We start from the raw sequence: 26,045 nt of genomic DNA, 5'->3' as shown, positions 1-26,045 counted from the left end.
GGTGGGTTAGGACATCTTCGGTTTGGAACACTCGGATGAGTTCCGGTGTTCATTCATACCTTTTCTCCTCTCGCATGCAGTGCGTTAGGACATCTTCGGTTTCGAACGCTGGGATGAGTTCCGGTGTTCATTCATACCTTTTCTCCTCTCCCATGCTGTGGGTTAGGGCATCTTCGGTTTCGAACACTCGGATGAGTTCCGGTGTTCATTCAAACCTATTCTCATCTCGTATGCGGTGCGTTAGGACATCATCGGTTTCCAATAGTCGGATGAGTTCCGATGTTGATTCATACCTCTTCTCCTCTCGCACGTGGTGCGTTAGGACATCCTCGGTTTCGAACACTCGGATGAGTTTCGGTGTACATTCATACCTTTTCTCCTCTCGCACGCAGTGCGTTATGACATCTTCGGTTTCGAACACTCGGATGAGTTCTGGTGTTCGTTCATACCTTTTCTCCTCTCGCATGTTGTGGGTTAGGACATCTTCGGTTTCGAGCACTTGGATGAGTTCCGGTGTTCATTCATACCTTTTCTCCTCTCGGATGCGGTGGGTTAGGACATCTGCAATTTTGAACACTCGGACGAGTTCCGGGGTTCATCATACCTTTTCTCCTCTTGCATGCGGTGCGTTAGGACATCTTCGATTTGCAACACCCGGATGAGTTCCGGTGATCATTCATACCTTTTCTCCTCTCGCATGCGGTGCGTTAGGACATCCTCAGTTTCGAAGACTCGGATGAGTTCCGGTGTTCAATCATACCTTTTCTTCTCTCGCATGCGGTGCGTTAGGACATTTTCGGCTTGGAACACTAGGATGAGTTCCGTTGATCATTCATACCTTTCCTCCTCTCGCATGCGGTGGGTTAGGACACCTTCGGTTTCGGGCACTCGGATGAGTTCCGGTCTTCATTCATACCTTTTCTCCCATCGGATGCGGTGCGTTAGGACATCCTCGGTTTCGAACACTCGATTGGGTTCCGGTGTTCATTCAAACCTTTTCTCCTCTCGCATGCGTTGCGTTAGGTCATCTTCGGTTTCGAACACTCGGATGAGTTCCGGTTTTCATGTATACCTTTTCTCCTCTCGCATGCGGTGGGTTAGGACACCTTTGGTTTCGAACACTCGGATGAGTTCCGTTGTTCGTTCGTACCTTTCCTCCTCTCGCATGCGGTGGGTTAGGACGCCTTCGGTTTCTACTTGTCGGATGAGTTCCGGTGTTCATTCATCCCTTTTCTTCTCACGCATGCGGTCCGTTAGATCATCTTCGGTTTCGAACACTCGGATGAGTTCCGGTGTTCATTCACACCTTTTCTCCTCTCCCATGCGGTGGGTTAGGACATCTTCGGTTTCGAACACTCGGATCAGTTCCGGTGTTCATTCATACCTTTTCTCCTCTCGCATGCGGTGCGTTAGGACATCTTTGGTTTCGAACACTCGGATGAGTTCCGGTGTTCATTCCTACCTTTTCTCCTCTCGCATGCGGTGGGTTAGGACATCTTTGGTTTCGAGCACTCGGATGAGTTCCGGTGTTCATTCATACCTTTTCTCCGCTCGGATGTGGTGCGTTAGGACATCCTCGGTTTCGAACACTCGATTGAGTTCCGGTGTTCATTCATAGCATTTCTCCTCTCGCATGCAATGCGTTAGGACAGCTTCGGTTTCGAACACTCGGATGAGTTCCGGTGTTCATTCCTACCTTTTCTCCTCTCGCATGCGGTGGGTTAGGACATCTTTGGTTTCGAGCACTCGGATGAGTTCCGGTGTTCATTCATACCTTTTCTCCGCTCGGATGCGGTGCGTTAGGACATCCACGGTTTCGAACACTCGATTGAGTTCCGGTGTTCATTCATACCATTTCTCCTCTCGCATGCAGTGCTTTAGGACTTCTTCGGTTTCGAACACTCGGATGAGTTCCGGTGTTCAATCATACGTTTTCTCCTCTCGCATTCTGTAGGTTAGGACGTCTTCGGTTTCGTACACTCAGATGAGTTCCGGTGTTCATTCATACCTTTTCTCCTCTCGCATGCGGTGCGTTAGGACAGCTTCGGTTTCGAACTCTCGGATGAGTTCCGGTGTTCATTCATACATTTTCTCCTCTCGCATGCGGTGCGTTAGGACATCATCGGTTTCGAAGACTCGGATGAGTTCCGGCGTTCATTCATACCTTTTCTCCTCTCGCATGCGGTGCATTTGGACAGCTTCGGTTACGAACACTCAGATGAGTTCCGGTGTTCATTCCTTCCTTTTCTCCTCTCGCATGCGGAGGGTTAGGACATCTTCGGTTTGGAACACTCGGATGAATTCCGGTGTTCATTCATACCTTTTCTCTCCTCCCATGCTGATGGTTTGGACATCTTCGGTTTCGAACACTCGGATGAGTTCCGGTGTTCATTCATGCCTTTTCTCCTCTCGCATGCGGTGGGTTAGGACATCCTCTGTTTTGAACACTCGGATGAGTTCCGGTGTTCATTCATACCATTTCTCCTCTCACATGCGGTGCATTAGGACATCTTCGGTTTCGAACACTCGGATGAGTTCCGGTGTTCATTCATACCTTTTCTCCTCTCCCATGCTGTGGATTAGGGCATCTTCGGTTTCGAACACTCGGATGAGTTCCGGTGTTCATTCATACCTTTTCTCATCTCGCAGGCGGTGCGTTAGGACATCATCGGTTTCCAACAGTCGGATGAGTTCCGGCGTTCATTCATACCTCTTCTCCTCTCGCACGCGGTGCGTTAGGACATCCTCGGTTTCGAACACTCGGATGAGTTTCGGTGTACATTCATACGTTTTCTCCTCTCGCATGCAGTCCGTTAGGACATCTTCGGTTTCGAACACTCAGATGAGTTCCGGTGTTCATTCATACCTTTTCTCCTCTCGCATGGTGTTGGCTAGGACATCTTCGGTTTCGAGCACTCAGATGAGTTTCGGTGTTCATTCATACCTTTTCTCCTCTCGGATGCGATGGGTTAGGACATCTGCAATTTTGAACACTCGGACGAGTTCCGGTGTTCATTCATACCTTTTCTCCTCTGGCATGCGGTGCGTTAGGGCATCATCAGTTTTGAAGACTCGGATGAGTTCCGGTGTTCGTTCAAACCTTTTCTCGTCTCGCATGCGGTTCGTTAGGACATGTTCGGTTTCGAACACTCAGATGAGTTCTGGTGTTCAATCCTACCTTTTCTCCTCTCGCATGCGGTGGGTTTGGAAATCTTCAGTTTTGAACACTCGATTGAGTTCCGGTGTTCATTCATACCATTTGTCCTCTCGCATGCGGTGCGTTAGGACTTCTTCGGTTTCGAACACTGGGATGAGTTCCGGTGTTCATTCATACCTTTTCTCCTCTGGCATGCGGTGCATTAGGGCATCATCTGTTTTGAAGACTCGGATGAGTTCCGGTGTTCGTTCATACCTTCTCTCCTCCCGCAAGCGGTGCGTTAGGACATGTTCGGTTTCGAACACTCAGATGACTTCCGGTGTTCATTCCTACCTTTTCTCCTCTCGCATGCGGTGGGTTTGGACATCTTCAGTTTTGAACACTCGATTGAGTTCCTGTGTTCATTCATACCATTTGTCCTCTCGCCTGTGGTGCGTTAGGACATCCTCGGTTTCGAACCCTCGATTGAGTTCTGGTGTTCATTCATACCTTTTCTCGTCTCGCATGCGGTGCGTTAGGACATCTTCAGTTTCGAACACTCGGATGAGTTCCGGTTTTAAATCATACCTTTTCTCCTCTCGCATGCGGTAGGTTAGGACGTCTTCGGTTTCTAACACTTAGATGAGTTCCGGTGTTCATTCATACCTTTTCTCCTCTCGCATGCGGTGCGTTAGGACAGCTTCGATTTCGAACACTCGGATGAGTTCCGGTGTTCATTCATACCTTTTCTCCTCTCGCATGCGGTGCGTTAGGACATCATCGGTTTCGAAGACTCGGATGAGTTCCGGTGTTCATTCATACCTTTTCTCCTCTCGCATGCGGTGCGTTAGGACATCTTCGGTTACGAACACTCAGATGAGTTCTGGTGTTCATTCCTACCTTTTCTACTCTCCCATGTTGTGGGTTAGGACATCTTCGGTTTTGAACACTCGGATGAGTTCCGGTGTTGATTCATACCTTTTCTTCTCTCGCATGCGGTGGGTTAGGACATCTTCAGTTTGGAACACTCGGATGAATTCCGGTGTACATTCATACCTTTTCTCCTCTCGCATGCGGAGGCTTAGGACATCTTCGGTTTGGAACACTCGGATGAATTCCGGTGTACATTCATACCTTTTATCCTCTCGCATGCGGTGCGTTAGGACATCTTCGGTTTCGAACACTCGGATGAGTTCCGGTGTTCATTCATACCTTTTCTCCTCTCCCATGCTGTGGGTTAGGACATCTTCGGTTTCGAACACTCGGATGAGTTCCGGTGTTCATTCATACCTTTTCTCCTCCCGCATGCGGTGGGTTAGGACATCTTCGGTTTGGAACACTCGGATGAGTTCCGGTGTTCATTCATACCTTTTCTCCTCTCGCATGCGGTGCGTGAGGACATCTTCGGATTCGAACACTGGGATGAGTTCTGGTGTTCATTCATACCTTTTCTCCTCTCCCATGCTGTGGGTTAGGGCATCTTCGGTTTCGAACACTCGGATGAGTTCCGGTGTTCATTCAAACCTATTCTCATCTCGTATGCGGTGCGTTAGGACATCATCGGTTTCCAATAGTCGGATGAGTTCCGATGTTCATTCATACCACTTCTCCTCTCGCACGTGGTGCGTTAGGACATCCTCGGTTTCGAACACTCGGATGAGTTTCGGTGTACATTCATACCTTTTCTCCTCTCGCACGCAGTGCGTTATGACATCTTCGGTTTCAAACACTCGGATGAGTTCTGGTGTTCGTTCATACCTTTTCTCCTCTCGCATGTTGTGGGTTAGGACATCTTCGGTTTCGAGCACCTGGATGAGTTTCGGTGTTCATTCATACCTTTTCTCCTCTCGGATGCGGTGGGTTAGGACATCTGCAATTTTGAACACTCGGACGAGTTCCGGTGTTCATCATACCTTTTCTTCTCTTGCTTGCGGTGCGTTAGGGCATCATCGGTTTTGAAGACTCGGATGAGTTCCGGTGTTCGTTCATACCTTTTCTCCTCTCGCATGCGGTGCGTTAGGACACGTTCGGTTTCGAACACTCAGATGAGTTCCGGTGTTCATTCCTACCTTTTCTCCTCTCGCATGCGGTGGGTTTGGACATCTTCAGTTTTGAACACTCGATTGAGTTTCATTCATACCATTTGTCCTCTCGCATGCGGTGCGTTAGGACTTCTTCGGTTTCGAATTCTCGGATGAGTTCCGGTGTTCATTCTTCCCTTTTCTTCTCTCGCATGCGGTGCGTTAGGACATCCTCGGTTTCGAACACTCGATTGAGTTCCGGTGTTCATTCATACCTTTTCTCGTCTCGCATGCGGTGCGTTAGGACATCTTCGGTTTCGAACACTCGGATGAGTTCCGGTGTTCAATCATACCTTTTCTCCTCTCGCATGCTGTAGGTTAGGACATCTTCGGTTTCGAACAGTCAGATGAGTTCCGGTATTCATTCATACCTTTTCTCCTCTCGCATGCGTTGCGTTAGGACAGCTTCGGTTTCGAACACTCGGATGAGTTCCGGTGTTCATTCATACCTTTTCTCCTCTCGCATGCGGTGCGTTAGGACATCATCGATTTCGAAGACTCGGATGAGTTCATTCATACCTTTTCTCCTCTCGCATGCGGTGCGTTAGGACATCTTCGGTTACGAACACTCAGATTAGTTCCGGTGTTCATTCCTACCTTTTCTCCTCTTCCATGTTGTGGGTTAGGACATCTTCGGTTTCGAACACTCGGATGAGTTCCGGTGTTCATTCATACCTTTTCTCCTCTCGTATGCGGTGGGTTAGGACATCTTCTGTTTCGAACACTCGGATCAGTTCCGGTGTTCATTCATACCTTTTCTCCTCTCGCATGCGGTGCGTTAGGACATCTTTGGTTTCCAACACTCGGATGAGTTCCGGTGTTCATTCCTACCTTTTCTCCTCTCCCATGCGGTGGGTTAGGACATCTTCGGTTTCGAACACTCGGATCAGTTCCGGTGTTCATTCATACCTTTTCTCCTCTCGCATGCGGTGCGTTAGGACATCTTTGGTTTCGAACACTCGGATGAGTTCCGGTGTTCATTCCTACCTTTTCTCCTCTCGCATGCGGTGGGTTAGGACATCTTTGGTTTCGAGCACTCGGATGAGTTCCGGTGTTCATTCATACCTTTTCTCCGCTCGGATGCGGTGCGTTAGGACATCCTCGGTTTCGAACACTCGATTGAGTTCCGGTGTTCATTCATACCATTTCTCCTCTCGCATGCAATGCGTTAGGACTTCTTCGGTTTCGAACACTCGGATGAGTTCCGGTGTTCATTCCTACCTTTTCTCCTCTCGCATGCGGTGGGTTAGGACATCTTTGGTTTCGAGCACTCGGATGAGTTCCGGTGTTCATTCATACCTTTTCTCCGCTCGGATGCGGTGCGTTAGGACATCCACGGTTTTGAACACTCGATTGAGTTCCGGTGTTCATTCATACCATTTCTCCTCTCGCATGCAGCGCTTTAGGACTTCTTCGGTTTCGAACACTCGGATGAGTTCCGGTGTTCAATCATACGTTTTCTCCTCTCGCATTCTGTAGGTTAGGACGTCTTCGGTTTCGTACACTCAGATGAGTTCCGGTGTTCATTCATACCTTTTCTCCTCTCGCATGCGGTGCGTTAGGACAGCTTCGGTTTCGAACTCTCGGATGAGTTCCGGTGTTCATTCATACCTTTTCTCCTCTCGCATGCGGTGCGTTAGGACATCATCGGTTTCGAAGACTCGGATGAGTTCCGGCGTTCATTCATACCTTTTCTCCTCTCGCATGCGGTGCATTTGGACATCTTCGGTTACGAACACTCAGATGAGTTCCGGTGTTCATTCCTTCCTTTTCTCCTCTCGCATGCGGAGGGTTAGGACATCTTTGGTTTCGAACACTCGGATGAGTTCCGGTGTTCATTCCTACCTTTTCTCCTCTCCCATGCGGTGGGTTAGGACATCTTTGGTTTCGAGCACTCGGATGAGTTCCGGTATTCATTCATACCTTTTCTCCTCTCGCATGCGGTGCGTTAGGACATCCACGGTTTTGAACACTCGATTGAGTTCCGGTGTTCATTCATACCATTTCTCCTCTCGCATGCAGCGCTTTAGGACTTCTTCGGTTTCGAACACTCGGATGAGTTCCGGTGTTCAATCATACGTTTTCTCCTCTCGCATTCTGTAGGTTAGGACGTCTTCGGTTTCGTACACTCAGATGAGTTCCGGTGTTCATTCATACCTTTTCTCCTCTCGCATGCGGTGCGTTAGGACAGCTTCGGTTTCGAACTCTCGGATGAGTTCCGGTGTTCATTCATACCTTTTCTCCTCTCGCATGCGGTGCGTTAGGACATCATCGGTTTCGAAGACTCGGATGAGTTCCGGCGTTCATTCATACCTTTTCTCCTCTCGCATGCGGTGCATTTGGACATCTTCGGTTACGAACACTCAGATGAGTTCCGGTGTTCATTCCTTCCTTTTCTCCTCTCGCATGCGGAGGGTTAGGACATCTTTGGTTTCGAACACTCGGATGAGTTCCGGTGTTCATTCCTACCTTTTCTCCTCTCCCATGCGGTGGGTTAGGACATCTTTGGTTTCGAGCACTCGGATGAGTTCCGGTGTTCATTCATACCATTTCTCCTCTCGCATGCAGCGCTTTAGGACTTCTTCGGTTTCGAACACTCGGATGAGTTCCGGTGTTCAATCATACGTTTTCTCCTCTCGCGTTTTGTAGGTTAGGACGTCTTCGGTTTCGTACACTCAGATGAGTTCCGGTGTTCATTCATACCTTTTCTCCTCTCGCATGCGGTGCGTTAGGACAGCTTCGGTTTCGAACTCTCGGATGAGTTCCGGTGTTCATTCATACCTTTTCTCCTCTCGCATGCGGTGCGTTAGGACATCATCGGTTTCGAAGACTCGGATGAGTTCCGGCGTTCATTCATACCTTTTCTCCTCTCGCATGCGGTGCATTTGGACATCTTCGGTTACGAACACTCAGATGAGTTCCGGTGTTCATTCCTTCCTTTTCTCCTCTCGCATGCGGAGGGTTAGGACATCTTTGGTTTCGAACACTCGGATGAGTTCCGGTGTTCATTCCTACCTTTTCTCCTCTCCCATGCGGTGGGTTTGGACATCTTTGGTTTCGAGTACTCGGATGAGTTCCGGTGTTCATTCATACCTTTTCTCCTCTCGCATGCGGTGCGTTAGGACATCCACGGTTTTGAACACTCGATTGAGTTCCGGTGTTCATTCATACCATTTCTCCTCTCGCATGCAGCGCTTTAGGACTTCTTCGGTTTCGAACACTCGGATGAGTTCCGGTGTTCAATCATACGTTTTCTCCTCTCGCATTCTGTAGGTTAGGACGTCTTCGGTTTCGTACACTCAGATGAGTTCCGGTGTTCATTCATACCTTTTCTCCTCTCGCATGCGGTGCGTTAGGATAGCTTCGGTTTCGAAATCTCGGATGAGTTCCGGTGTTCATTCATACCTTTTCCCCTCTCGCATGCGGTGCGTTAGGGCATCATCGGTTTCGAAGACTCGGATGAGTTCCGGCGTTCATTCATACCTTTTCTCCTCTCGCATGCGGTGCATTTGGACATCTTCGGTTACGAACACTAAGATGAGTTCCGGTGTTCATTCCTTCCTTTTCTCCTCTCGCATGCGGAGGGTTAGGACATCTTCGGTTTGGAACACTCGGATGAATTCCGGTGTTCATTCATACCTTTTCTCCTCTTCCATGCTGTGGGTTTGGACATCTTCGGTTTCGAGCACTCAGATGAGTTTCGGTGTTCATTCATACCTTTTCTCCTCTCGGATGCGATGGGTTAGGACATCTGCAATTTTGAACACTCGGACGAGTTCCGGTGTTCATTCATACCTTTTCTCCTCTGGCATGTGGTGCGTTAGGGCATCTTCGGTTTTGAAGACTCGGATGAGTTCCGGTGTTCGTTCATACCTTTTCTCCTCTCGCATGCGGTGCGTTAGGACACGTTCGGTTTCGAACACTCAGATGAGTTCCGGTGTTCATTCCTACCTTTTCTCCTCTCGCATGCGGTGGGTTTGGACATCTTCAGTTTTGAACACTCGATTGAGTTTCATTCATACCATTTGTCCTCTCGCATGCGGTGCGTTAGGACTTCTTCGGTTTCGAATTCTCGGATGAGTTCCGGTGTTCATTCTTCCCTTTTCTTCTCTCGCATGCGGTGCGTTAGGACATCCTCGGTTTGGAACACTCGATTGAGTTCCGGTGTTCATTCATACCTTTTCTCGTCTCGCATGCGGTGTGTTAGGACATCTTCGGTTTCGAACACTCGGATGAGTTCCGGTGTTCAATCATACCTTTTCTCCTCTCGCATGCTGTAGGTTAGGACATCTTCGGTTTCGAACAGTCAGATGAGTTCCGTTATTCATTCATACCTTTTCTCCTCTCGCATGCGTTGCGTTAGGACAGCTTCGGTTTCGAACACTCGGATGAGTTCCGGTGTTCATTCATACCTTTTCTCCTGTCGCATGCGGTGCGTTAGGACATCATTGATTTCGAAGACTCGGATGAGTTCATTCATACCTTTTCTCCTCTCGCATGCGGTGCGTTAGGACTTCTTCGGTTACGAACACTCAGATTAGTTCTGGTGTTCATTCCTACCATTTCTCCTCTTCCATGTTGTGGGTTAGGACATCTTCGGTTTCGAACACTCGGATGAGTTCCGGTGTTCATTCATACCTTTTCTCCTCTCGTATGCGGTGGGTTAGGACATCTTCTGTTTGGAACACTCGGATGAATTCCAGTGTACATTCACACCTTTTCTCCTCTCGCATGCGGAGGGTTAGGACATCTTCGGTTTCGAACACTCGGATGAATTCCGTTGTACATTTATACCTTTTCTCCTCTCGCATGCGGTGCGTTAGGACATCTTCGGTTTCGAACACTCGGATGAGTTCCGGTGTTCATTTATACCTTTTCTCCTCTCCCATGCTGTGGGTTAGGACATCTTCGGTTTCGAACACTCGGATGAGTGCCGGTGTTCATTCATACCTTTTCTCATCTCGCATGCGGTGCGTTAGGACATCATCGGTTTCCAACAGTCGGATGAGTTCCGGCGTTCATTTATACCTTTTGTCCTCTCGCATGCGGTGCGTTTGGACATCTTTGGTTGCGAACACTCAGATGAGTTCCGGTGTTCATTCATACCTTTTCTCCTGTCGCATGCGGTGCGTTAGGACATCATTGATTTCGAAGACTCGGATGAGTTCATTCATACCTTTTCTCCTCTCGCATGCGGTGCGTTAGGACTTCTTCGGTTACGAACAATCAGATTAGTTCTGGTGTTCATTCCTACCTTTTCTCCTCTTCCATGTTGTGGGTTAGGACATCTTCGGTTTCGAACACTCGGATGAGTTCCGGTGTTCATTCATACCTTTTCTCCTCTCGCATGCGGGTGCGTTAGGACATCATCGATTTCGAAGACTCGGATGAGTTCATTCATACCTTTTCTCCTCTCGCATGCGGTGCGTTAGGACATCTTCGGTTACGAACACTCAGATTAGTTCCGGTGTTCATTCCTACCTTTTCGCCTCTTCCATGTTGTGGGTTAGGACATCTTCGGTTTCGAACACTCGGATGAGTTCCGGTGTTCATTCATACCTTTTCTCCTCTCGTATGCGGTGGGTTAGGACATCTTCTGTTTCGAACACTCGGATCAGTTCCGGTGTTCATTCATACCTTTTCTCCTCTCGCATGCGGTGCGTTAGGACATCTTTGGTTTCGAACACTCGGATGAGTTCCGGTGTTCATTCCTACCTTTTCTCCTCTCCCATGCGGTGGGTTAGGACATCTTTGGTTTCGAGCACTCGGATGAGTTCCGGTGTTCATTCATACCTTTTCTCCGCTCGGATGCGGTGCGTTAGGACATCCTCGGTTTCGAACACTCGATTGAGTTCCGGTGTTCATTCATACCATTTCTCCTCTCGCATGCAATGCGTTAGGACTTCTTCGGTTTCGAACACTCGGATGAGTTCCGGTGTTCATTCCTACCTTTTCTCCTCTCGCATGCGGTGGGTTAGGACATCTTTGGTTTCGAGCACTCGGATGAGTTCCGGTGTTCATTCATACCTTTTCTCCGCTCGGATGCGGTGCGTTAGGACATCTACGGTTTCGAACACTCGATTGAGTTCCGGTGTTCATTCATACCATTTCTCCTCTCGCATGCAGCGCTTTAGGACTTCTTCGGTTTCGAACACTCGGATGAGTTCCGGTGTTCAATCATACGTTTTCTCCTCTCGCATTCTGTAGGTTAGGACGTCTTCGGTTTCGTACACTCAGATGAGTTCCGGTGTTCATTCATACCTTTTCTCCTCTCGCATGCGGTGCGTTAGGACAGCTTCGGTTTCGAAATCTCGGATGAGTTCCGGTATTCATTCATACCTTTTCTCCTCTCGCATGCGGTGCGTTAGGGCATCATCGGTTTCGAAGACTCGGATGAGTTCCGGCGTTCATTCATACCTTTTCTCCTCTCGCATGCGGTGCATTTGGACATCTTCGGTTACGAACACTAAGATGAGTTCCGGTGTTCATTCCTTCCTTTTCTCCTCTCGCATGCGGTGGGTTAGGACATCTTCGGTTTGGAACACTCGGATGAATTCCGGTGTTCATTCATACCTTTTCTCCTCTCCCATGCTGTGGGTTTGGACATCTTCGGTTTCGAGCACTCAGATGAGTTTCGGTGTTCATTCATACCTTTTCTCCTCTCGGATGCGATGGGTTAGGACATCTGCAATTTTGAACACTCGGACGAGTTCCGGTGTTCATTCATACCTTTTCTCCTCTGGCATGTGGTGCGTTAGGGCATCTTCGGTTTTGAAGACTCGGATGAGTTCCGGTGTTCGTTCATACCTTTTCTCCTCTCGCATGCGGTGCGTTAGGACACGTTCGGTTTCGAACACTCAGATGAGTTCCGGTGTTCATTCCTACCTTTTCTCCTCTCGCATGCGGTGGGTTTGGACATCTTCAGTTTTGAACACTCGATTGAGTTTCATTCATACCATTTGTCCTCTCGCATGCGGTGCGTTAGGACTTCTTCGGTTTCGAATTCTCGGATGAGTTCCGGTGTTCATTCTTCCCTTTTCTTCTCTCGCATGCGGTGCGTTAGGACATCCTCGGTTTCGAACACTCGATTGAGTTCCGGTGTTCATTCATACCTTTTCTCGTCTCGCATGCGGTGTGTTAGGACATCTTCGGTTTCGAACACTCGGATGAGTTCCGGTGTTCAATCATACCTTTTCTCCTCTCGCATGCTGTAGGTAACATCTTCGGTTTCGAACAGTCAGATGAGTTCCGGTATTCATTCATACCTTTTCTCCTCTCGCATGCGTTGCGTTAGGACAGCTTCGGTTTCGAACACTCGGATGAGTTCCGGTGTTCATTCATACCTTTTCTCCTGTCGCATGCGGTGCGTTAGGACATCATTGATTTCGAAGACTCGGATGAGTTCATTCATACCTTTTCTCCTCTCGCATGCGGTGCGTTAGGACTTCTTCGGTTACGAACACTCAGATTAGTTCTGGTGTTCATTCCTACCATTTCTCCTCTTCCATGTTGTGGGTTAGGACATCTTCGGTTTCGAACACTCGGATGAGTTCCGGTGTTCATTCATACCTTTTCTCCTCTCGTATGCGGTGGGTTAGGACATCTTCTGTTTGGAACACTCGGATGAATTCCAGTGTACATTCACACCTTTTCTCCTCTCGCATGCGGAGGGTTAGGACATCTTCGGTTTCGAACACTCGGATGAATTCCGTTGTACATTTATACCTTTTCTCCTCTCGCATGCGGTGCGTTAGGACATCTTCGGTTTCGAACACTCGGATGAGTTCCGGAGTTCATTCATACCTTTTCTCCTCTCCCATGCTGTGGGTTAGGACATCTTCGGTTTCGAACACTCGGATGAGTGCCGGTGTTCATTCATACCTTTTCTCATCTCGCATGCGGTGCGTTAGGACATCATCGGTTTCCAACAGTCGGATGAGTTCCGGCGTTCATTTATACCTTTTGTCCTCTCGCATGCGGTGCGTTTGGACATCTTTGGTTGCGAACACTCAGATGAGTTCCGGTGTTCATTCATACCTTTTCTCCTCTCCCATGCTGTGGGTTAGGGCATCTTCGGTTTCGAACACTCGGATGAGTTCCGGTGTTCATTCATACCTTTTCTCATCTCGCATGCGGTGCATTAGGACATCCTCGGTTTCCAACAGTCGGATGAGTTCCGGTGTTCATTCATACCTCTTCTCCTCTCGCACGTGGTGCGTTAGGACATCTTCGGTTTCGAACACTCGGATGAGTTCCGGTGTACATTCATACCTTTTCTCCTCTCCCATGCTGTGGGTTAGGGCATCTTCGGTTTCGAACACTCGGATGAATTCCGGTGTACATTCATACATTTTCTCCTCTCGCATGCCGTGCGTTAGGACATCTTCGGTTTCGAACACTCAGATGAGTTCCGGGGTTCATTCATACCTTTTCTCCTCTCCCATGCTGTGGGTTAGGACATCTTCAGTTTCGAACACTCGGATGAGTTTCGGTGTTCGTTCATACCTTTTCTCATTTTGCATGCGGTGGGTTAGGACATCTTCGGTTTTGAACACTTGGATGAGTTCCGGTGTTCATTCATACCTTTTCTCCTCTTGCATGCGGTGCAATAGGACATCTTCGGTTTCGAACTCTCGGATGACTTCCGATGTTCCTTCATACCTTTTCTCCTCTCCCATGCTGTGGGTTAGGGCATCTTCGGTTTCGAACAGTCGGATGAGTTCCGGCGTTCATTCATACCTATTCTCATCTCGCATGCGGTGCGTTAGGATATCCTCGGTTTCGATCACTCGGATGAGTTTCGGTGTACATTCATACCTTTTCTCCTCTCGCATGCTGTGGGTTAGGACATCTTCGGTTTCGAACACTCGGATGAGTTCCGGTGTTCATTCATACCTTTTCTCCTCTCGCATGCTGTGGGTTAGGACATCTTCGGTTTCGAGCACTCGGATGAGTTCCGGTGTTCATTCATACCTTTTCTCCTATCGGAGGCGTTCGGTTAGGACAACTTCAATTTTGAACACTCGGACGAGTTCCGGTGTTCATTCAAACATTTTCTCCTCTCGCATGGGGTGCTTTAAGGACATCTTCGGTTTCGAACACTCGGATGAGTTTCGGTGTTCATTCATATCTTTTCTTCTCTCGCATGCTGTGCGTTAGGACATCTTCGGCTTCGAACACTAGGATGAGTTCCGTTGTTCAATCATACCTTTCCTCCTCTCGCATGCGGTGCGTTAGGTCATCTTCGGTTTTGAACACTCGGATGAATTCCGGTGTTCATTCACACCTTTTCTCCTCTCGCATGCGGTGGGTTAGGACATCTTCGGTTTCGAACACTCCGATCAGTTCCGGTGTTCATTCATACCTTTTCTCCTCTCGCATGCGGTGCGTTAGGACAACTTTGGTTTCGAACACTCGGATGAGTTCTGGTGTTCATTCCTACCTTTTCTACTCTCGCATGCGGTGGGTTTGGACATCTTTGGTTTCGAGCACTCGGATGAGTTCCGTTGTTCATTCATACCGTTTCTCCTCTCGGATGCGGTGCGTTAGGACATCCTCGGTTTCGAACACTCGATTGAGTTCCGGTGTACATTCATACCTTTTCTCCTCTCGCATGTGGTGCGTTAGGACATCTTCGGTTTCGAGCACCCGGATGAGTTCCGGTGTTCATTCATACCTTTTCTCCTCTCGGATGCGGTGGGTTAGAACATCTACAATTTTGAACACTCGGACGAGTTCCGGTGTTCATTCACACCTTTTCTCCTCTCGCATGCGGTGCGTTAGGACAGCTTCGGTTTGGAACACTTGGATGAGTTCCGGTGATCATTCATACCTTTTCTCCTCTCGCATGCGGCGCGGTAGGACATCCTCGGTTTCGAAGACTCGGATGAGTTCCGGTGTTCATTCATACGTTTTCTCCTCTCGCATGCAGTGCGTTAGGACATCTTCGGCTTCGAACGCTAGGATGAGTACCGTTGTTCATTCATACCTTACCTCCTCTCGCATGCGGTGGGTTAGGACACCTTCGGTTTCGAGCACTTGGATGAGTTCCGGTCTTCATTCATACCTTTTCTCCCATCGGATGCGGTGCGTTAGGACATCCTCGGTTTCGAACACTCGATTGGGTTCCGGTGTTCATTCATACCTTTTCTCGTCTCCCATGTGGTGCGTTAGGTCGTCTTCGATTTCGAACACTCAGATGAGTTCCGGTGTTCATTTACACCTTTTCTCCTCTCGCATGCGGTGGGTTAGGACACCTTCGGTTTCGAACACTCGGATGAGTTCCGTTGTTCATTCATACCATTCCACCCCTCGCATGCGGTGGGTTAGGACACCTTCGGTTTCAAATTGTCGGATGAGTTCCGGTGTTCATTCATCCCTTTTCTCCTCACCCATGCGGTGCGTTAGGACATCTTCGATTTTGAACACTGGGATGAGTTCCGGTTTCGAACACTCGGATGAGTTCCGGTGTTCATTCATACCTTTCCTCCTCTCGCATGCGTTGGGTTAGGACACCTTCGGTTTCGAGCACTTGGATGAGTTCCGGTCTTCATTCATACATTTTCTCCCATCGGATGCGGTGCGTTAGGACATCCTCGGTTTCGAACAATCGATTGGGTTCCGGTGTTCATTCAGACCTTTTCTCCTCTCCCATGCGGTGCGTTAGGTCGTCTTCGATTTCGAACACTCAGATGAGTTCCGGTGTTCATTTACACCTTTTCTCCTCTCGCATGCGGTGGGTTAGGACACCTTCGGTTTCGAACACTCGGACGAGTTCCGTTGTTCATTCATACCTTTCCACCTCTCGCATGCGGTGGGTTAGGACACCTTCGGTTTCAAATTGTCGGATGAGTTCCGGTGTTCATTCATCCATTTTCTCCTCTCCCATGCGGTGCGTTAGGACATCTTCCATTTTGAACACTGGGATGAGTTCCGGTGTTCAATCATACCTTTTCTCCTGTCGCATGTTGTAGGTCAGGACGTCTTCGGTTTTGAACACTCGGATGAGTTCCGTTGTTCATCCATACCTTTCCTCCTCTCGCATGCGGTGGGTCAGGACACCTTCGGTTTCGAACACTCGGATGAGTTCCGTTGTTCATTCATACCTTTCCTCCTCTCGCATGCGGTGGGTTAGGACACCTTCGGTTTCAAATTGTCGGATGAGTTCCGGTGTTCATTCATCCCTTTTCTCTTCTCGCATGCGGTGCGTTAGGTCATCTTCGGTTTCGAACACTCGGATGAGTTCCGGTGTTCATTCATACCTTTTCTCATCTCGCATGCAGTGCGATAGGATATCTTCGGTTTCGAACACTCGGATGAGTTCTGGTGTTCATTCATACCTTTTCTCCTCTCGGATGCGGTGCGTTAGGACATCCTGGGTAGCGAACACTCGGATGAGTTCCGGTGTTCATTCATACCTTTTCTCCTCTCGCATGCGGTGCGTTAGGACATCTTCGGTTTCGAACACTCGGATGAGTTCCAGTGTTCAGTCATTCCTTTTCTCCTCTCGCATGATGTCGGTTAGGACGGCTTCGGTTTCGAACACTCGGATGAGTTCCGGTGTTCATTCATACCTGTTCTCCTCTCGCATGCGGTGCGTTAGGTCATCTTCGGTTTCGAACACTCGGATGAGTTCCGGTGTTCATTCATACCTGTTCTCCTCTCGCATGCGGTGCGTTAGGACACCTTCAGTTTCGAACACCCGGATGAGTTCCGTTGTTCATTCATACCTTTCCTCCTCTCGCATGCGGTGGGTTAGGACACCTTCGGTTTCAAATTGTCGGATGAGTTCCGGTGTTCATTCATCCCTTTTCTCCTCTCGCATGCGGTGCGTTAGGTCATCTTCGGTTTGGAACACTCGAATGTGTTCCGGTGTTCATTCACACCTTATCTCCTCTCCCATGCGGTGGGTTAGGACATCTTCGGTTTCGAGCACTCGGATGAGTTCCGGTGTTCATTCATACCTTTTCTCCTCTCGGATGTTGTGCGTTAGGACATCCTCGGTTTCGAACACTCGATTGAGTTCCGGTGTTCATTCATACCTTTTCTCCTCTCGCATGCGGTGCGTTAGGACATCTTCGATTTTGAACACTGGGATGAGTTCCGGTGTTCAATCATACCTTTTCTCCTCTCGTATGCTGTAGGTTAGGACGTCTTCGGTTTCGAAAACTCGGATGAGTTCCGGTGTTCATTCATACCTTTTCTCGTCTCGCATGTGGTGCGTTACGACATCATCGGTTTTGAACACTCGGATGAGTTCCGTTGTTCATCCATACCTTTCCTCCTCTCGCATGCGGTGGGTTAGGACACCTTCGGTTTCGAACACTCGGATGAGTTCCGTAGTTCATTCATACCTTTCCTCCTCTCGCATGCGGTGGGTTAGGGCACCTTCGGTTTAAAATTGTCGGATGAGTTCCGGTGTTCATTCATCCCTTTTCTCCTCTCGCATGCGGTGCGTTAGGTCATCTTTGGTTTCGAACACTCGGATGAGTTCCGGTGTTCATTCATACCTTTTCTCATCTCGCATGCAGTGCGATAGGATATCTTCGGTTTCGAACACTCGGATGAGTTCCGGTGTTCATTCATACCTTTTCTCCTCTCGGATGCGGTGCGTTAGGACATCCTGGGTATCGAACACTCGGATGAGTTCCGGTGTTCATTCATACCTTTTCTCCTCTCGCATGCGGTGCGTTTGAACATCTTCGGTTACGAACACTCAGATGAGTTCCGGTGTTCATTCCTTCCTTTTCTCCTCTCGGATGCGGTGCGTTAGGACATCCTGGGTATCGAACACTCGGATGAGTTCCGGTGTTCATTCATACCTTTTCTCCTCTCGCATGCGGTGCGTTAGGACATCTTCGGTTTCGAACACTCGAATGAGTTCCAGTGTTCAATCATTCCTTTTCTCCTCTCGCATGCTGTCGGTTAGGATGTCTTCGGTTTTGAACACTCGGATGAGTTCCGGTGTTCATTCATACCTGTTCTCCTCTCTCATGCGGTGCGTTAGGTCATCTTCGATTTCGAACACTCGGATGAGTTCCGGTGTTCATTTACACCTTTTCTGCTCTCGCATGCGGTGGGTTAGGACACCTTCGGTTTCGAACACCCGGATGAGTTCCGTGGTTCATTCATACCTTTCCTCCTCTCGCATGCGGTGGGTTTGGACACCTTCGGTTTCAAATTGTCGGATGAGTTCCGGTGTTCATTCATCCCTTTTCTCCTCTCGCATGCGGTGCGGTAGGTCATCTTCGGTTTGGAACACTCGGATGAGTTCCGGTGTTCATTCACACCTTTTCTCCTCTCGCATGCGGTGGGTAAGGACATCTTCGGTTTCGAGCACTCGGATGAGTTCCGGTGTTCATTCATACCTTTTCTCCTCTCGGATGTTGTGCGTTAGGACATCCTCGGTTTCAAACACTCGATTGAGTTCCGGTGTTCATTCATACCTTTTCTCCTCTCGCATGCGGTGCGTTAGGACATCTTCGATTTTGAACACTGGGATGAGTTCCGGTGTTCAGTCATACCTTTTCTCCTCTCGCATGCTGTAGGTTAGGACGTCTTCGGTTTCGAACACTCGGATGAGTTCCGGTGTTCATTCATACCTTTTCTCGGCTCGCATGTGGTGCGTTACTGTCACGACCCGAACCCGCCCCCATGGGTTAAGGACGTAACCGGCCCGTAATCCTAAGATCACCTACGGCCTCAAACCAAAACAGACTTAACACATCAGAGTAAAGGGGGCCAAAGGGATGCCAAATTTAAAACTTTGTCCATAGAGCTGTGCTTATATGCACATCAAACAAACCATGCTCAGATATGTTAATAACCCACGTCAAAAATACAGTTTCACAAAATTCATTACAGACAGGATCATCTAAACTGAGTCAACCCATATCACAATTACATACTGATATACACAAGATCCTTGCCAACAAGACAAAATGGAAATACATAACAGAATGGCAAGGTTGAGTCTCGTGCGTGAGACACAAGGCTGACTCTCCAAACTCATGTTATTCCTGGCAGACATCACTGGGGCTGGGTTTGAACTTCTCTTGGCTCACCTACAAAGACATGAATGAGCGTGAGCGATAGCCCAGTGAATAATATCATCAAATATGACAGTTACATCACAATGTGTAGGACAACATGCTCCAAACGGCATTGGGCCCAATTCATACTTCTAATTAGCAAATATATAAGACTATACGAAATGCAAATCAAGTAACTGTAGTTCCAACATTCTGGCCTTTGGCCCATTTGGGTTTCCGTTCCGGTGTTCATTCATACCTTTTCTCATCTCGCATGCAGTGCAATAGGATATCTTCGGTTTCGAGCACTCGGATGAGTTCCGGTGTTCATTCATACCTTTTCTCCTCTCGGATGTGGTGCGTTAGGACATCCTGGGTATCGAACACTCGGATGAGTTCCGGTGTTCATTCATACCTTTTCTCCTCTCGTATGCGGTGCGTTAGGACATCTTCAGTTTCGAACACTCGGATGAGTTTCGGTGTTCAATCATTCCATTTCTCCTCTCGCATGCTGTCGGTTAGGACGTCTTTGGTTTCGAACACTCAGATGAGTTCCGGTGTTCATTCATACCTGTTCTCCTCTCGCATGCGGAGCGTTAGGTCATCTTCAGTTTCGAACACTCAGATGAGTTCCGGTGTTCATTCATACCTTTTCTCCTCTCGGATGCGGTGGGTTAGGACATCTACAATTTTGAACACTCGGACGGGTTCCGGTGTTCATTCACACCTTTTCTCCTCTCGCATGCGGTTCGTTAGGACATCTTCGGTTTGGAACACTCGGATGGGTTCCGGTGATCATTCATACCTTTTCTTCTCTCGCATGCGGTGCGCTAGGACATCCTCGGTTTCGAAGACTCGTATGAGTTCCGGTGTTCATTCATACCTTTTCTCCTCTCGCATGCGGTGCGTTAGGACATCTTCGGCTTCGAACGCTAGGATGAGTACCGTTGTTCATTCCTACCTTTCCTCCTCTCGTATGTGGTGGGTTAGGACACCTTCGGTTTCGAGCACTCGGATGAGTTCCGGTCTTCATTCATACCTTTTCTCCCATCGGATGCGGTGCGTTAGGACATCCTCGGTTTCAAACACTCGATTGGGTTCCGGTGTTCATTCATACCTTTTCTCCTCTCACATGCGGTGCGTTAGGTCAACTTCGGTTTCGAACACTCAGATGAGTTCCGGTGTTCATTTACACCTTTTCTCCTCTCGCATGCGATGGGTTAGGACACCTTCGGTTTCGAACTCTCGGTTGAGTTCCGTTGTTCACTCATACCTTTCCTCCTCTCGCATGCGGTGGGTTAGGACACCTTCGGTTTCAAATTGTCGGATGAGTTCCGGTGTTCATTCATCCCTTTTCTACTCTCGCATGCGGTGCGTTAGGTCATCTTCAGTTTCGAACACTCGGATCTGTTCCGGTGTTCATTCACACCTTTACTCCTCTCGCATGCGGTGGGTTAGGACATCTTCGGTTTCGAACACTCGGATCAGTTCCGGTGTTCATTCATACCGTTTCTCCTCTCGCATGCGGTGCGTTTGGACATCTTTGGTTTCAAACACTCGGATGAGTTCCGGCGTTCATTCCTACCTTTTCTCCTCTCGCATGCGGTGGGTTAGGACATCTTTGGTTTCGAGCACTCGGATGAGTTCCGGTGTTCATTCATACCTTTTCCCCTCTGGCATGTGGTGCGTTAGGGCATCATCGGTTTCGAAGACTCAGATGAGTTCCGGGGTTCGTTCATACCTTTTCTCCTCTCGCATGCGGTGCGTTAGGACATGTTCGGTTTCGAACACTCAGATAAGATCCGGTGTTAATTCCTACCTTTTCTCCTCTCGCCTGCGGTGGGTTAGGACATCTTAAGTTTTGAACAATCGATTGAGTTCCGGTGTTCATTCATACCATTTCTACTCTCGCATGCGGTGCGTTAGGACTTCTTCGGTTTCGAACACCCGGATGAGTTCCGGTGTTCATTCATCCCTTTTCTTCTCTCGCATGCGGTGCGTTTGGATATCTTTGGTTTCAAACACTCGGATGAGTTCCGGGGTTCATTCCTACCGTTTCTACTCTCGTATGCGGTAGGTTTGGACACCATCGGTTTCGAACACTCGGATGAGTTCCGTTGTTCATTCATACCTTTTCTCCTCTCGGATGTTGTGCATTAGGACATCCTCGGTTTCGAACACTCGATTGAGTTCCGGGGTTCATTCATACCCTTTCCCGTATCGGTGCGTTAGGACATCTTCGGTTTCGAACACTCGGATGAGTTCCGGTGTTCAATCATAAATCCTCTCGCATGCTGTAGGTTAGGACGTCTTCGGTTTCGAACACTCAGATGAGTTCCGGTGTTCATTCATACCTTTTCTCCTCTCGCATGCGGTGCGTTAGGACATCATCGGTTTGGAAGACACGGATGAGTTCCGGTGTTCATTCTCACCTTTTCTCCTCTCGCATGCGGTGCGTTAGGATATCTTCAGTTACGAACACTCAGATGAGTTCCGGTGTTCATTCCTACCTTTTCTCCTCTTGCATGCGGAGGGTTAGGACATCTTCAGTTTGGAACACTCAGATGAGTTCCGGTGTTCATTCTTACCTTTTCTCCTCTCCCATGCTGTGGGTTCGGGCATCTTTAGTTTCGAACACTCGGATGAGTTCCGGTGTTCGTTCATACCTTTTCTCATTTCGCATGTGGTGGGTTAGGACATCTTCGGTTTTGAACACTCGGTTGAGTTCCAGTGTTCATTCATACCTTTTCTCCTCTCGCATGCGGTGGGTTAGGACATCTTCGGTTTTGAACTCTCGGATGACTTCCGGTGTTCATTCATACCTTTTCTCCTCTCCCATGCTGTGGGTTAGGGCATCTTCGGTTTCGAACACTCGGATGAGTTCCGGTGTTCATTCAAACCTATTCTCATCTCGCATGCGGTGCGTTAGGCCATCATCGGTTTCCAACAGTCGAATGAGTTCCGGTGTTCATTCATACCTTTTCTCCTCTCGCACGCGGTGCGTTAGGATATCCTCGGTTTCGAACACTCGGATGAGTTTCGGTGTACATTCATACCTTTTCTCCTCTCGCATGCAGTACGTTAGGACATCTTCGGTTTCGAACACTCGGATGAGTTCCGGTGTTCATTCATACCATTTCTCCTCTCGCATGCTATGGGTTTGGACATCTTCGGTTTCGAGCACTTGGATGAGTTCCGGTGTTCATTCATACCTGTTCTCCTATCGGAGGCGTTGGGTTAGGACATGTTCTATTTTGAACACTCGGACAAGTTCCGGTGTTCATTCATACATTTTCTCCTCTCGCATGCGGTGCGTTAAGGACATCTTCGGTTTCGAGGACTCGGATGAGTTTCGGTGTTCATTCATACCTTTTCTCCTCTCGCATGCGGTGTGTTAGGACATCTTCGGCTTCGAACACTAAGATGAGTTCCGTTGTTCAATCATACCTTTCCTCCTCTCGCATGCGGTGGGTTAGGACACCTTCGGTTTAAAATTGTCGGATCAGTTCCGGTGTTCATTCATCCCTTTTCTCCTCTCGCATGCGGTGCCTTAGGTCATCTTCGGTTTTGAACACTCGGATGAGTTCCGGGGTTCATTCACACCTTTTCTCCTCTCGCATGCGGTGGGTTAGGACATCTTCGGTTTCGAACACTCCGATCAGTTCCGGTGTTCATTCATACCTTTTCTCCTCTCGCATGCGGTGCGTTAGGACATCTTTGGTTTCGAACACTCGGATGAGTTCTGGTGTTCATTCCCACCTTTTCTACTCTCGCATGCGGTGGGTTTGGACATATTTGGTTTCGAGCACTCGGATGAGTTCCGTTGTTCATTCATACCGTTTCTCCTCTCGGATGCGGTGCGTTAGGACATCCTCGGTTTCGAACACTCGATTGAGTTCCGGTGAACATTCATACCTTTTCTCCTCTCGCATGTGATGTGTTAGGACATCTTCGGTTTCGAGCACTCGGATGAGTTCCGGTGTTCATTCATACCTTTTCTCCTCTCGGATGCGGTGGGTTAGGACATCTACAATTTTGAACACTCGGACGAGTTCCGGTGTTCATTCACACCTTTTCTCCTCTCGCATGCGGTGCGTTAGGACATCTTCGGTTTGGAACACTCGGATGAGTTTCGGTGATCATTCATACCTTTTCTCCTCTCGCATGTAGTGCGCTAGGACGTCCTCGGTTTCGAAGACTCGGATGAGTTCCGGTGTTCATTCATACCTTTTCTGCTCTCGCATGCGGTGCGTTAGGACATCTTCGGCTTCGAACGCTAGGATGAGTACCGTTGTTCATTCATACCTTTCCTCCTCTCACATGCGGTGGGTTAGGACACCTTCGGTTTCGAGCACTTGGATGAGTTCCGGTCTTCATTCATACCTTTTCACCCATCGGATGCGGTGCGTTAGGACATCCTCGGTTTCGAACACTCGATTGGGTTCCTGTCACGACCCCGAACCCGCCCCCGTGGGTTAAGGACGTAACCGGCCAGTAATCATGAGACTACCTACGGCCTCAAACTGTTCTAAACGTATTTTGACATTGTTAATGGGGGCCAAACGGAAGCAAAATTAAAAACTTTGTCCATAGAGCCGTGCTTATATGCACATCAAACAAACCATACTCAGATACGTTAATAACTCACATCAAAATTACAGTTTCACAAAATTCATTACAGACAGGATCGTCCAAAACGAGTCAACCTATAACAGACTATGTACAGACATGCACTAGGTCCTTGCCAACAAGACAAAACATAGGTACGTAGTAATCATAGGTACGTAGCAGATCTCAAAGTGTTTCCCGGCTTCGGGATCGATGCAGTGGAGCTAGCAGCTATCTTCCCACTATTCTGATTACAATCTCGGGCTATATGCCCTTGTTTCCCACACGTAAAACAGGCTTCTGATGTACGGTAACAGACTCCACGGTGCTTTTTGCCACAAGTGTTGCACATGGGAGCTGTGTCTCGGGAAGAATCGGAAGTAGTTGAGGAGCCCGTGTTTTGCTTTTTCAAAAATTTCTTCTTCGAAAAGAAGCCTTGTCTTTTGTTGCCTTTCCATTCTGTTATTGGCTTAGCTTGTCTAGCTATGTTAGCCTCTGATATGATGGCCCGGTCAAGCACCCCAATGTAGGTCTCCAACTTCAGGACATTCACTCGCTCTAGGATGTCACTTCGGAGCCCACCTTCAAAATGCCTTGCCTTCTTATAATCAGTGTCAATTACGTGTGGTGCAAACCTAGCCAACTCAGTAAATTTGGCCTCATACTCAGCTACAGTCATGCTGTCTTGTTTGAGTTCCATGAACTCTGCCACTTTCCTGTCCGGGACACACTGCGGGAAGTACTTGTCATAGAAGATTTCCAAAAATTTCACCCAGTCAACATCCCTGTGGTTTTCTCGCATCAACATCCACTTCGTCTTCTAGCATAAAAGTGGCTAGAAGCACTTTCTGTGTATCCGAGCACGGAAATACTTCAAACAGTTTTTCGATCCCAAGAACCCAAGCTTCCGCTTTCAAAGGATCCAGTCCACCATGAAACTGTGGTGGTTTCATTTTCTTGAACTCCTTGGTGAGAGCAATTATCCGATCATCATTTTGATTATCTGGCACGGGTGGTGCCGGAGGTGGAGGTGGCGGGTGTGGTTGCTGCCACTGTTGTTGCCACTCCTGTTGCTGTCTCAAAGTTTCTACCATTTCCTGAATCAGTCTTTCCATTCTGTCTAGTCTGGCAGTAGAGGATTCCTCTAACTCATCACCTCTGGTTCTCACCATCTGATTAAACTTGCATTATATTCCATACCAAAGGTACACAAGTACACATACACTAAGGAGCACGTATTTCCAGATAATTCGTAATGCAAGTAGTTCACAACTTACACATATAATTATTCATAACAAAACATTTAAGCATATAATCAATGCTTCCAAACTCGTATTTATCACATGAATGCATCCTAGATCTTATCTAGACGCTTATTGCTCTTTTTGGACAAGTGTGTGAGTTATTAAAACCTGGCTCTGATACCACTCTGTCACGACCCCGAACCCGCCCCCGTGGGTTAAGGACGTAACCGGCCAGTAATCATGAGATTACCTACGGACTCAAACTGTTCTAAACGTATTTTGACAGAGTTAATGGGGGCCAAACGGAAGCAAAATTAAAAACTTTGTCCATAGAGCCGTGCTTATATGCACATCAAACAAACCATACTCAGATACGTTAATAACTCACATCAAAAGTACAGTTTCACAAAATTCATTACAGACAGGATCGTCCAAAACGAGCCAACCTATAACAGACTATGTACAGACATGCACTAGGTCCTTGCCAACAAGACAAAACATAGGTACGTAGTAAAAGGGCAAGGATGGTCTCATGCGCGAGGCACAAGGCTGACTCTCCCAAAACTCCTGTTGTTCCTAGCAGACTTCACTGGGGCTGGGTTTGGAATTCCCTTGGCTCACCTACAAATACATGAATGAGCGTGAGCGATAGCCTAGTGAATAATATCAAATATAACAGTTACATAACAATATGTAGAACAACATGCTCCAAACGGCCTTGGGCCCAATTCATACTTCTGTTTAACAACCAAATATATATATAACTATACGAAATGCAAGTCAAGTAACTGTAGTTCCAAACATTCTGGCCTTTGGCCCATTCGGGTTTCCATTCATGGCAAAACGGCCTTCGGCCCATTCATTCATGTCAAAGCGGCCTTCGGCCCATTCATTCATGTCAAAACGGCCTTTGGCCCACTCTTTCATGGCAAAACGGCCTTTGGCC

Source organism: Camellia sinensis, chromosome 11, assembly GCF_055761805.1.
Source record: "Camellia sinensis isolate YWXY chromosome 11, ASM5576180v1, whole genome shotgun sequence".
In the NCBI taxonomy this organism is placed as follows: domain Eukaryota; kingdom Viridiplantae; phylum Streptophyta; class Magnoliopsida; order Ericales; family Theaceae; genus Camellia; species Camellia sinensis.
Note: the sequence above shows the minus strand (reverse complement) of the source record.